Genomic DNA, 14,794 nt, shown 5'->3' on the forward strand with positions numbered 1-14,794 from the left:
TTGTTCCTCGGCTTTTATTAATTTACTTATTAACTCACCTCTTTCTTGTTCTTCTTTTTTATGTTTATTGGCCATATATTTAATGCTAAGCCCTCTTATAAAAGCTTTAACGGTGTCCCAGATTATTTGAAGTGGCATTCCTGGTGTTTTATTCTCTTGAAAGAAAAGGGGTATTTCTGTCTTAAGCTTCTGTATAAATTCAGTCTCTTTTAAAATCTCTGATCTCATCATCCACCTCCTTCTATTTTTCTCCTCTTTCTTTAGTATAACTAGTACTGGATTATGATCTGCCCAGTCATTCGGCATAATTCTAGTCTCTGCTACTAAAGAATTAAGTTCTTGTGTCAACCAAATCATGTCCAGCCTGGACCACGATTTGTGTCTAGATGAATAATAAGTAAATTGTTCTTTGGTCGGATTGTGCTCACGCCATGTGTCTTTCAGTCCTAATTCCTCTCTCATTTTGTTGCAAATGACTGGTAAGATTTTCCTATCTTGTCCTCCGTTTCTTTTTTGACTTTCCCCTGTTTTGTAATCCTGTGTCCTATTAACGACTGCATTAAAGTCGCCCAGAAGACATACCTGCTCATAGTCCAAGTCACGGATTTCTCTTTGTATTTTCCGGAAGAACAGTTTATGTTTAGTATTTGGGGCATAAATTCCTATCAGTAAAACTTTACTCTGAAATATTTCCACCTCTAATATTAATATTCGTCCCTCTTCATCTGCGAAAAGTTGTTTCGGGGAGAGATATTCCTTTACATACATTGCAACGCCTCTCTTTCTCTCCTCTGAGGCCGCTACAAACAATTTCCCTGCTTTAGGACATTTCAGTAAATTAACATGTGACAGTTTGATGTGCGTTTCTTGCATACAGACTATATCCACATTAGTTTTCACAATTTTAGATAGTATACGTCTCCTCTTTGCCGGAGCATTGAGGCCATTGACATTTACTGTCAAAAGTCTCACTCCTTGATCCATCTCTATCTATTGGTCCTTTTAGTTTTAGCTGCTAAACGAGTTTCAACCCCGTATTCTTCTAATTCTCCTTCCTCCCCCTTCCTCCCATTTCGTTTCCCCTTTCCTTGGTACACTTGTGTTCCTCTCTCATTTCTCCACTCCTCTTTCTGATCTTTCTGATTCTTTTTAACTGTTTCTTTATCTCTTTCACTTTCAGTGGGTCCAAAGAAGCTTTCGCAGAATTCCTGTGCATCCTGTATATTTTCAATTTTAATCTTTCGGTCTTGCCAAGTCACCAAAAGTCCTTCCGGCAATAACCATCGATAAGGCGCGTTGTGTTTCCTTAATTGCGAGGTTATAAACTGGTAGCTCTGTCTCTGTTCTCGCACCCTTCTAGGGATCTGCTTTAGAAATGTAATTTGCCGTCCTTTATATGTAATATTCTGATCCCTGGCCTTATGAAGGGTTTCATCCCTGAGTGCCTTTTTAGTAAGTCTTATGTGGATTTCCCTGGGCAGATTATGCCGTCTTGCATAGTTGGTATAAACACGATAGGCCTCATCTATCTCGCCATAGACTTCTTCCTTCTTCCTCCCCACTACTTCCGCAATCACTTCTCCCACAATTTCCTCCAACCGTTCCTCTCTGTCCTCCACCACATTTTGCAAACGTAGGAAGAAAGCAGACTTCTCCATCTCTAAGAATACTACTTCCTCTTCGAGTTTCCCGACCGCTTGAGCACATCTCCTTTCACAGTTATCTATTTGAGTTTCAACTCTTTCAGTAGCTTTTTCAACCTCAGTCAATCTCTCCTCATGTTTAGTCAGAGTTGTTCTCTTCTCTCCCAATGTCTCTTTAATTTGTTTCATCTCTCCTCTTAATTCACTCATCTCTGTTTTCAGGTCCTCGAAATTTTTAGATGTAACTTCTTGATTCTTTTCAATTAATTCTTGAATATTTTGGAACATAGTCTGCATTCTTTGCATTGTGATTGGTTTCTCTGCTGTTGGTAAATTTTCAGCTGATTTTCTTAGCCCTGGAGGCGTTGTAATCGGTGAAGCTGCCACTGTAGAAGCTATATGTTTTTTGGTCACTTTGGTGGAGGTTACTGTGGTTGACATATTTGCTAAACAAAGGAAGCTTTTCCAGATTATCATACACTAATATTATTATGTATTATTATTATTATTATTATTAAATATTATTATGAAGTCTATTTGAATATGCACATTCAATCCACTTTCTCCCTTATTTCACTCCTATTAATATACACTCTCAGATTTCAATATTTATAACTGTATATCAATTCAACCTTATCTTATATATCTATAATTAGCTAAAATCTATATGACTATATATACAAATTATTATATCAAATTATATTAAGTAATAAATAAATCTAAATAGGTAATTATATGCTCAATCAATTAGACCATAATTATTATATACAATTAATACTAAAAATTTATTGTATCTTCAAAGAAAAAGGAAAGCTTCCTTAATCCCCACTCTTATTTCCGTTTGTCCAGCTAATTGAGATAGGCAGGAAAAGGCTCACTGTCACGCTAAACTCCCAGGGAGGAAGGGGGGTTCAGAGAAAAGAAAATTCACCCCCAAATCATCATTGGCTTTATAAAGTTAGTCATTATATATTGCTCCTTTATCTGCTGGGGTTCAGTTCTTAACCCAGCTAAGAGCTTTCACTCACTCCAATAATCACCAGCACTTAATCAAGTTCACTCGCCCTTCCGTCTCTCGCCAATTCCTCAGCAGCGAGATCACCAAAAGCTTCGTGAGTAAAAGCTTCCTTGCCTTCTGATCTGGGCTGCCGCTATTCTCTCCAGTCGCTGCACAGTCCCTGCAATTCTCGATCTGATCTCCTTCTTCTTTTCCCTTCACGTTCTGTCCTGTCTCCCCGTGCTGGTCAAAACCGCAGCGTCATTGGCTTTGGGGCTGCTTCTACGCGGCCTTCTTCTTTGTCAGAGGCAATCAGCCCCGTTACCTTCCTGGGGTAATTGCCTGGATCGTGGCATTTTCCTTGTGTATACTTTTGAAAAATAAAACCGGAATACATCTTCTAATTAAACTCATTTATTTGTTATAAAGAAAATACAACACCTAACTGATCTAATTGGTTACATTTTGAAAATAAAGTTTGTGCCAGCTGCTTCTCAGCAGCCGGACCTTTCTGGCAAGAGAACAAAGGAAAGAGGTGAAGTAGAAGAAAGGAATGCGGGTGGAGTACATGCGCAGTTTAGCTTACTGATAAGGATTCTTGGCAAGCTACGGAAAGTCTGATAATCCAGAAATAATGAGCTCTGCTGGTAAATACAAAAACGCAGTGACATTCTTGGTCTCCGAATCCTCGGGGCTCACGTTTCGTTGCAGAGAGGGGGTCACACACCCTCTCCTCGCCTCCGAAGAAAGCCCCTCTGCTCCCCCTGCCTCTCTGGGGCTGAGAGCGGCTAAAAAAAGCCGCGGAGCTTCAAGAAATTTGATCGGCACAACGGAGCTCACGCCGGGCCAATCTTCCGCCTTGACAGCTGCACCGGAAGTCCCCAATGTGGTCTTCCTAATCCTAATTTAATTCCTAATTTTTATCAATTGTTGGTTGTTGATTTAAAGGATTGTTTCTTTACTATTCCGCTTCAACCACAGGATAAAGAAAAATTTGCTTTTACTGTTCCTGTATGTAATAATAGCATGCCAACCAAACGATATCATTGGCGTGTTTTACCTCAGGGTATGCTTAATTCTCCTACTTTGTGCCAGTATTTTGTTGACACTGCACTTCAGCCATTTCGCAAGAAATTTCCATCTTATTTGATTTATCATTACATGGATGATATCTTAATAGCTGCTCCCCAGTTTGATTCTATAGCCCTTCTGCAGGAATTAAAAACTATTGTTGCACAGAAGGGGTTGTTTATTGCAGATGACAAAATTCAGAAAACTGAACCTTACTTATACTTGGGTTATAGGTTACTGCATCCCATCACGAGCGGGCTCAGGATGTTGCCACTCATTGTTTAGCCGCTATTTCAATCATGGGCCGCCCTGTTCAAACTAAAACTGACAATGGTCCTGCATATATCAGTAAAGACTTTAGTCTTTTCTGTCAGCAATGGGAAATAACCTGTCCATGGCATTCCCTACAATTCTCAAGGACAAGCTATTGTGGAACGTGCCCATCGAACCTTTAAGTCCTTTTTGCAGAGACAGCTGCAGCCTGAGACTGGTCCTTACCATTTGCGAAAAATTCAACATTTATTATCTGTTGCCTTATTTACTTGGAATTATTTGACTCTTGTAGAATCTTTTTCAGATGTTCCTGTTAATGTTCATTTTCGTGCAATAGAACCACTGACAAGACCGCTAGTAAAGTATCACCTTGCTCCTAATCCTGAGTGGCAGGGACCTGCTCATCTAATTACTTGGGGACGTGGTTACGTGGTGGTTGAACTCCCCCAGACTCGTCAACCTTTGTGGATCCCTGCCCGGCACATTCGACCCTATCATGGCTTGGCATCAGGGTCTGCACAACCCAATTCCCAACTTCAATCTGAATCTCAAAACGGAGGTCCGTCTTCCAAAACATCAACGACCCCCGCCAATCACATGGGGGCAAGTGAAGGCTACAACATACCAAGCTCAACAGCAATTGGCTCAAGCCGACCTACCTCAGACTGCTGAAAATCTAGTTGCTTGCTGTTTCATTCAGTGTATTCCCTCATTAATTGCTATGTTTCGTCCTGCCCCTCTTTCTCTGCCTCCTCCTCAAATGCGTTATATTCAAAAATCTTTGTTCCCTCAAAATTAAATAAAAAGAGAGGACATGTAGGAGTCTGCATACGTGCAGGAATTTTCCTATCTTGGACAGCAAACCTCAGATAAGGAAAATTACATGCATAGTAGCAGGCCAGGAAATGGCAGTAGGAAAACATTTACTATAAATCTATAGATAAGAGTAGCAAGAGAAGAGGAAGTGGGATATATGTTAGACTTTAACTATAGATAAACATTATAAGTGCTTAAGCAAGCAGTAAAGGTTAACCAAGGATCTTATGATTTTAGTTGCTTGGAAGACTTTTGTGAACCAATAAGATGATGACAAGTACTCTGTGGCTGAAAGTAACAAACTATATAATGTCACTCTGTAAAGCAATAAACACCACATATATCCTCAAACTTTCTGTGTGTGGTCATTCAACAATGGACTTTAAATAATACAGTATTAAAAGAAAAGGACTTTGTACAGAAAAAGGAGAAAGAATTGGCTTTCTTTTTCAAAGAAAATAGAAAAGAGGACACATCAATGCAAAATCTTTGGGACACTATGAAAGCTTATGCCAGAGGTCTGATAATTGACTATACAAGGAAAAGAAATATTAAGAAAAGGCAAGTTTATAAAACATTAGAGGATGATTATAAGAAATTTGAAAAAGAATTACAGTATTTCCCACAAAAGAAGGACATTAAAATTAAAATGGACATAACTAAACATAAAATGGGATCAATGGAAAAAGAAGACCTAGCACAAAAAATGAAAAAAGTGCCAAACAGAATTATTTCAAAGATGCTAATAAACCAGGTAGATGGCTAGCATATAAACTGAAAAAAGAGAGAGAATCAAGGAAAATAATACAGTTAGTGGATGACCAAGGACAAATTAGATTTGGGAACAAAGAGAAGAAAAATATCATACAAGATTATTATAAAAAATTATATGAAAAAGAGAATATAGAGGAGGAAAGTGTTAAACAATATCTACACAAGGCAAATTTACCTCAGATTTCTAAAGATACTGAAATGATGCTAGAAGGAAACATAACGATGATGGAATTAACTGAAGCACTGAAAAAACAAAAAAATGGGAAGGCACCAGGCCCAGACGGACTTCCAGCGGAATACTATAAGACAGGAATCATTGAGTCTTCCATTGTTAGAAGTTATGAACAAAGTAATGTCAAGGATGGAAATACCCAAATCATGGACAGAAGCATATATTACATTTGTTCCAAAGGAGGATACTGACCCACAACAAATCAAGAATTATAGGCCTATATCCCTGCTAAATTCAGACTATAAAATCTTCGCGTCAATATTGGCAGAAAGACTAAAAAGATATTTAAATAATTTTATACATTCTGATCAAAATGGGTTTCTGCCAAAAAGACAGATTAGAGACAATTTGAGAATAATTATGGACACTTTGGAATATTACTGTAAGAGGAGGTTTTGGTTTGCCTGATTGGGAACTATATTACCAAGCAAGAAATTTGATGTGGATTAAAGAATGGATAATGTTAAGAAATATTAGATTGTTGATTAGATTGTTAGATGATATGGATGATATGGATTTCATTCCATTCCCATTCCCATTCCCATCTATCCTATCCTATCCTAACCTATCCTATCCTACTCCCATTCCCTATTCCAGGGGTGGGCAAATATGGCCCCTTTATGACCTGTGGAGTTCAACTCCCAGAATTCCTGAGCCAGCTTGGCTGTTGAAGTCCACAGGTTGTAAAAGGGCCACAGTTGCCCACCCCACCCCTGGTTGATTCTATTCTATTCTATTCTATTCTGTTCTGTTCTGTTCTGTTCTGTTCTATTCCCATTCCCATTCCCATTCCCATTCCCTATTCTATTCTATTCTATTCTATTCTATTCTATTCTATTCTATTCTATTCTATTCTATTCTATTCTATTCTATTCTATTCTATTCTATTCTATTCTATTCTATTCCCATTCAGTATTCTATTCTATTCTATTCTATTCTATTCTATTCTATTCTATTCTATTCTATTCTATTCTATTCTATTCTATTCTGTTCAGTTCCCATTCCCATTCCCTTTCCATTTCCCATTACCTTTCCCATTCCCATTACATTTGCCATTCCATATTCTCTTCTGTTCTGTTCTGTTCTGTTCTTTTTTTTTTTAAATACTTTATTGAATTTTCCAGTTTTAAAAAGACAATGTACAATCACAATCTTGATCCGAGGTGCAGTATTTACACACTTCATAGATCAAACATTAGGTGCATTCCATCCATAACTATACGATATACAATTCTATACAATTCTCTACATTTCTATACAATTAAGTCTATTTCGAGTGTCTAACTAATCATAGCCTATTATCATATTTTAATCCTATTCTTTAACCAGTTATACCAAATTCCCCATACTTCGTAGTACTTAGAGTACTTCGTAGTACTCTTCATTTTTTAGCTCACTCGTCAATTTAGCCATCTCTGCGGACTCTAAAATTTTATTTATTAATGTTTCCTCAGAGGGGGTAGAGTTAGATTTCCAAAGTTTCGCAAAGGCTATTCTAGCCACAGTAGTAATTTGAATTGCCAGTTGGGTTTTATTGTTGTCGAGACCGTCTTCAGTCATACCTAAGAGGAAAGATTCCGGGGCCAGGGCTATCTCCTGTCCCGTTATTTCGGAGAGCCAGAGTCGAATCTTTAACCAAAACTTTTTAGTCTCAGGGCAAGTCCACCACAGATGATAAAAGGTGCCGACCGTCTTTCCACATTTCCAACATAAAGCAGAGGAGTTTGGAAATATTTTGGCCAGCCTGTCCGGGGCTAGGTACCACCTATGCAACATTTTGTAGTGATTTTCCCTGAATGTTACCGATTTCGTTATTTTGAAATTCCTGTTCCAAGCTATCTCCCAGTCATTGAAGTTAAGGCCATATCCTAAGTTTTTCTCCCAAATGCTTAGCTGATTTTTAGCTATCGTCTCGGCTCTATCCTCATCTAATATAAAGTTATAGATTTTCGATAACATTTTCTTATCTGGTCCCCAAATAATTTTATCAAAGTATCCATATTTCATTTCAATACCCCATTTATCTCTATCTTCTTGAAATCTAGACTTAATCTGGAGATATTTCCACCAGTCCAGATTAAACCCCTGATCCCTCAATACTTCCAAGGGTTTGAGCTTCCTTTCTTCATCCAAGATATCCTTATATGTGCCCAATTTAAGATTCCCTCTTCTATTTGGGGGCACTAGAGCATCCATAATCGACAACCAGCTAGGAACCTTGGTATATATCTTCTGTCTAATTTCTAGCCACGTACGAATCAATGTCTCTCTAATTTTATGTTTATAAAAATGAGTTTTCCTCCTATCCTTTGTATCCCAGAGGTAAGCGTGCCATCCTTCAAGGAGATCGTGTCCTTCTAGAGTCAAAATTCTACCTTCTTGTAATTTGATCCACTCCTTTATCCAAATTATTTTTGCCGCCTTTTGATATAATTCCCAATCAGGGAGCCCGAGCCCTCCCAAATTTCTTTTCCCTTGAAGTGTCTTGAGAGAAATCCTCGATTTCTTGCCCTCCCACAAAAATTTCCTGATATGTTTATTCAAATCCCAAAAAAATTTTTTATCTAGTGATATCGGTATATTTTGAAATAGAAATAGAAATTTCGGTAAGATATTCATTTTGATCGCCGCAATTTTACCAGTCAGGGACAATTTAAGCCTCCTCCACCTATCGAGGTCTTGATTAATTTTCTGCAATAGAGGGATATAGTTATCATCTTTTAATGAAGAGAGTCTCGCCGTAATCCATATTCCCAGATATTTTATCTTCTTAACTGCCTGGAGGCCTAATAAATCTTCTAATTCTTTCATTTGTAGGTTTGTCATATTTTTCACAATTCTCTTCTCTTCTCTTCTCTTCTCTTCTCTTCTCTTCTCTTCTCTTCTCTTCTCTTCTCTTCTCTTCTCTTCTCTTCTCTTCTCTTCTCTTCTGTTCCATCCCATTCCATTCCCATTCCCATTCCCTTTCCCTTTCCCATTCCCTTCCCATTCCCATTCCATATTCTATTCTATTCTATTCTATTCTATTCTATTCTATTCTATTCTATTCTATTCTATTCTATTCTATTCTATTCTATTCTATTCTATTGTTCCCTTTCCCATTACCATTACCATTACCATTACCATTACCTTTCCCATTCCCATTGCCTATTCTATTCTATTATGTTCCCTTTCCAATTACCATTACCATTACCTTTCCCATTCCCATCCCCATTCTTCTATTCTATTCTATTCCCATTCCCATTCCCATTCCCATTCCCATTCCCATTCCCTTTCCCTATTCTATTCTATTCTATTCTATTCTATTCTATTCTATTCTATTCTATTCTATTCTATTCTATTCTATTCTATTCTATTCTATTCCCATTCCTTATTCTATTCTATTCTATTCTATTCTATTCTATTCTATTCTATTGTCATTCCCGTTCCCATTCCATATTCTATTCTATTCTATTCTATTCTATTCTATTCTATTCTATTCTATTCTATTCTATTCTATTCTATTCTAGTCTATTCTATTCTATTCTATTCTATTCTATTCTATTCTATTCTATTCTATTCTATTCTGTTCAGTTCCCATTCCCATTACCTTTCCATTTCCCATTACCTTTCCCATTCCCATTACATTTGCCATTCCATATTCTATTCTATTCTATTCTATTCTATTCTATTCTATTCTATTCTATTCTATTCTATTCTATTCTATTCCATTCTCATTCCCTTTCCCATTCCCATTCCCTTTCCCATTCCCATTCCCTTCCCATTCCCATTCCCATTCCCTATTCTATTCTATTCTATTCTATTCTATTCTATTCTATTCTATTCTGTTCCCTTTCCCATTACCATTACCATTGCCATTACCTTTCCCATTCCCATTCCCATTGCCTATTCTATTCTATTCTATTCTATTCTATTCTATTCTATTCTATTCTGTTCCCTTTCCCATTACCATTACCATTACCTTTCCCATTCCCATTCCCATTGCCTATTCTATTCTATTCTATTCTATTCTATTCTATTCTATTCTATTCTATTCTTTACCTTTCCCATTCCCATTCCCATTCTTCTATTCTATTCTATTCCCATTCCCATTCCCTTTCCCTTTCCCTATTCTATTCTATTCTATTCTATTCTATTCTATTCTATTCTATTCTATTCTATTCTATTCTATTCTATTCTATTCCCATTCCTTATTCTATTCTATTCTATTCTATTCTATTCTATTCTATTCTATTCTATTCTATTCTATTCTATTCTATTCTATTCTATTCTATTCTGTTCCCATTCCCTATTCTATTCTATTCTATTCTATTCTATTCTATTCTATTCTATTCTATTCTATTCTATTCTATTCTATTCTATTCTATTCTATTCTATACTACACTACACTACACTACACTACACTACACTACACTATCCATTCCCATTCCCATTCCCATTCCCATCCCCATCCCCATTCTCTATTCTATTCTGTTCTATACTATTCCCATTCCATTCACATCCTCATTCCCATCCCCATCCCCATCCCCATCCCCATTTCAATTCCATTCCATTCCATCCAAGTCAATTCCTTTGCATTCCTTTGCATTCCATTCCATTCCATTCCATTCCATTCCCATTCCCATTCCCACTCCCATTCCCACTCCCTACTGTACTCTACTCTACTCTACTCTACTCTACTCTACTCTACTCTACTCTACTCTACTCTACTCTACTCTACTCTACTCCACTCCACTCCACTCCACTCCACTCCACTCCACTCCACTCCACTCCACTCCACTCCACTCCACTCCACTCCATTCCATTCCATTCCATTCCATTCCATTCCATTCCATTCTATTCTATTCTATTCTATTCTATTCTATTCTATTCTATTCTATCCTCTTCCCATTCCCATTCCCTATTCCAGGGGTGGGCAAATATGGCCCCTTTATGACCTGTGGACTTCAAGTCCCAAAATTCCTTAGCCAGCTTGGCTGTTGAAGTCCACAGGTTGTAAAAGGGCCACAGTTGCCGACCCCAGCCCTGGTCTGTTCTGTTCTGTTCTATTCCATTCAAGTCATGTCAATTCCTTTGCATTCCTTTGCATTGCATTGCATTGCATTGTATTGCATTGCATTGCATTGCATTGCATTGCATTCCCATTCCCATTCCCATTCCCATTCCCATTCCCACTCCCTACTCTACTCTACTCCACTCCACTCCACTCCACTCCACTCCACTCCACTCCATTCTATTCTATCCTCTTCCCATTCCCATTACCTTTGCCATTCCCTATTCTATTCTATTCTATTCTATTCTATTCTATTCTATTCTATTCTATTCTATTCTATTCCCATTCCTTATTCTATTCTATTCTATTCTATTCTATTCTATTCTATTCTATTCTATTCTATTCTATTCTATTCTATTCTATTCTATTCTATTCTATTCTATTCCCATTCCTTATTCTATTCTATTCTATTCTATTCTATTCTATTCTATTCTATTCTATTCTATTCTATTCTATTCTATTCTATTCTATTCTATTCTATTCTATTTATTCTATTCTATCCTCTTCCCATTCCCATTCCCTATTCCAGGGGTGGGCACATATGGCCCCATTATGACCTGTGGACTTCAAGTCCCAAAATTCCTTAGCCAGCTTGGCTGTTGAAGTCCACAGGTTGTAAAAGGGACACAGTTGCCGACCCCACCCCTGGTCTGTTCTGTTCTGTTCTATTCCATTCAAGTCATGTCAATTCCTTTGCATTCCTTTGCATTGCATTGCATTGCATTGCATTGCATTGCATTGCATTGCATTGCATTGCATTGCATTGCATTGCATTGCATTCCATCCCATCCCATCCCATCCCATCCCATCCCATTCCCACTCCCACTCCCACTCCCACTCCCTATTCTATTCTATTCTATTCTATTCTATTCTATTCTATTCTATTCCAGGTGTGGGCAAATATGGCACCTTTATGACCTGTGGAGTTGAACTCCCAGAATTCCTGAGCCAGCTTGGCTCTTGAAGTCCACAGCTTGTAAAAGGGAGACAGTTGACCACCCCAATCCTGGCCTATTCTATTCTATTCTATTCTATTCTGTTCTGTTCTGTTCTGTTCTGTTCTGTTCTGTTCTGTTCTGTTCTGTTCTGTTCTGTTCTGTTCTATTCCCATTCCCATTCCCATTCCCATTCCCATTCCCATTCCCTACTCTACTCTACTCTACTCTACTCTACTCTACTCTACTCTACTCTACTCTACTCTATTCTATCCTCTTCCCATTCCCATTCCCTATTCCAGGGGAGGGCAAATATGGCCCCTTTTATGACTTGTATTCTTCAAATCCCAGAATTCTTGAGCCAGTTTGGCTGTTGAAGTCCACAGGTTGTAAAAGGGCCACAGTTGCCCACCCCACCCCTGGTCGATTCTATTCTATTCTATTCTATTCTATTCTATTCTATTCTATTCTGTTCTGTTCTGTTCTGTTCTGTTCTGTTCTGTTCTGTTCTGTTCTGTTCTATTCTCATTCTCATTCTCATTCCCATTCCCTATTCTATTCTATTCTATTCTATTCTATTCTATTCTATTCTATTCTATTCTATTCTATTCCCATTCCCTTTCCCTTTCCCATTCCCTATTCTATTCTATTCTATTCTATTCTATTCTATTCTATTCTATTCTATTCCCATTCCTTATTCTATTCTATTCTATTCTATTCTATTCTATTCTATTCTATTCTATTCTATTCTATTCTATTCCCTTTCCCATTCCCATTCCCTTTCCCTTTCCCATTCCCTATTCTATTCTATTCTATTCTATTCTATTCTATTCTATTCTATTCTATTCTATTCTATTCTATTCTATTCCCATTCCCTTTCCCTTTCCCATTCCCATTCCCATTCCCATTCCCTATTCTGTTCTGTTCTGTTCTGTTCTGTTCTATTCTATTCTATTCTATTCCCATTCCTTATTCTATTCTATTCTATTCTATTCTATTCTATTCTATTCTATTCTATTCTATTCTATTCTATTCTATTCTATTCTATTCTATTCTATTCTATTCTATTCCCATTCCCATTCCCATTCCCTATTCTGTTCTGTTCTGTTCTGTTCTGTTCTGTTCTGTTCTATTCTATTCTATTCTATTCCCATTCCTTATTCTATTCTATTCTATTCTATTCTATTCTATTCTATTCTATTCTATTCTATTCTTTTCTATTCTCTTCTATTCCCATTCCCTTTCCCTTTCCCATTCCCATTCCCTTTCCCATTCCCATTCCCTATTCTGTTCTATTCTATTCTATTCTATTCTATTCTATTCTATTCCCATTCCCTTTCCCTTTCCCATTCCCTATTCTATTCTATTCTATTCTATTCTATTCTATTCTATTCTATTCCCATTCCCTTTCCCTTTCCCATTCCCTATTCTATTCTATTCTATTCTATTCCCATTCCTTATTCTATTCTATTCTATTCTATTCTATTCTATTCTATTCTATTCTATTCTATTCTATTCTATTCTATTCTATTCTATTCTATTCCCTTTCCCATTCCCATTCCCTTTCCCTTTCCCATTCCCTATTCTATTCTATTCTATTCTATTCTATTCTATTCTATTCTATTCTATTCTATTCTATTCTATTCCCATTCCCTTTCCCTTTCCCTTTCCCATTCCCATTCCCATTCCCTATTCTGTTCTGTTCTGTTCTGTTCTGTTCTATTCTATTCTATTCTATTCTATTCCCATTCCTTATTCTATTCTATTCTATTCTATTCTATTCTATTCTATTCTATTCTATTCTATTCTATTCTATTCTATTCTATTCTATTCTATTCTATTCCCATTCCCATTCCCATTCCCATTCCCTATTCTGTTCTGTTCTGTTCTGTTCTGTTCTATTCTATTCTATTCCCATTCCTTATTCTATTCTATTCTATTCTATTCTATTCTATTCTATTCTATTCTATTCTATTCTATTCTATTCTATTCTATTCTATTCTTTTCTATTCTCTTCTATTCCCATTCCCTTTCCCATTCCCATTCCCTTTCCCATTCCCATTCCCTATTCTGTTCTATTCTATTCTATTCTATTCTATTCTATTCTATTCTATTCCATTCCCATTCCCTTTCCCTTTCCCATTCCCATTCCCATTCCCTATTCTGTTCTGTTCTGTTCTGTTCTGTTCTGTTCTGTTCTATTCTATTCTATTCTATTCCCATTCCTTATTCTATTCTATTCTATTCTATTCTATTCTATTCTATTCTATTCTATTCTATTCTATTCTATTCTATTCTATTCTATTCTATTCTATTCTATTCTATTCCCATTCCCTTTCCCTTTCCCATTCCCTATTCTATTCTATTCTATTCTATTCTATTCCCATTCCCATTCCCTTTCCCTTTCCCTTTCCCATTCCCATTCCCATTCCCTATTCTGTTCTGTTCTGTTCTGTTCTGTTCTGTTCTGTTCTGTTCTATTCTATTCTATTCCCATTCCTTATTCTATTCTATTCTATTCTATTCTATTCTATTCTATTCTATTCTATTCTATTCTATTCTATTCTATTCTATTCTATTCCCATTCCCTTTCCCATTCCCATTCCCTATTCTGTTCTGTTCTGTTCTGTTCTGTTCTGTTCTATTCTATTCTATTCTATTCCCATTCCTTATTCTATTCTATTCTATTCTATTCTATTCTATTCTATTCTATTCTATTCTATTGTATTCTATTCTATGCTATTCTATTCTATTCTATTCTATTCCCTTTCCCATTCCCTTTCCCATTCCCATTCCCTATTCTGTTCTATTCTATTCTATTCTATTCTATTCTATTCTATTCTATTCTATTCTATTCTTCTATTCTATTCTATTCTATTCTATTCTATTCTATTCCATTCCCATTCCCATTCCCTTTCCCATTCCCATTCCCATTTCCTATTCTGTTCTGTTCTGTTCTGTTCTATTCTATTCTATTCTATTCTATTCTATTCTATTCTA

Source organism: Pituophis catenifer, unplaced genomic scaffold, assembly GCF_029215685.1.
Source record: "Pituophis catenifer annectens isolate HBS135680 unplaced genomic scaffold, rPitCat1.0.hap2 SCAF_5, whole genome shotgun sequence".
NCBI classification, from domain to species: domain Eukaryota; kingdom Metazoa; phylum Chordata; class Lepidosauria; order Squamata; family Colubridae; genus Pituophis; species Pituophis catenifer.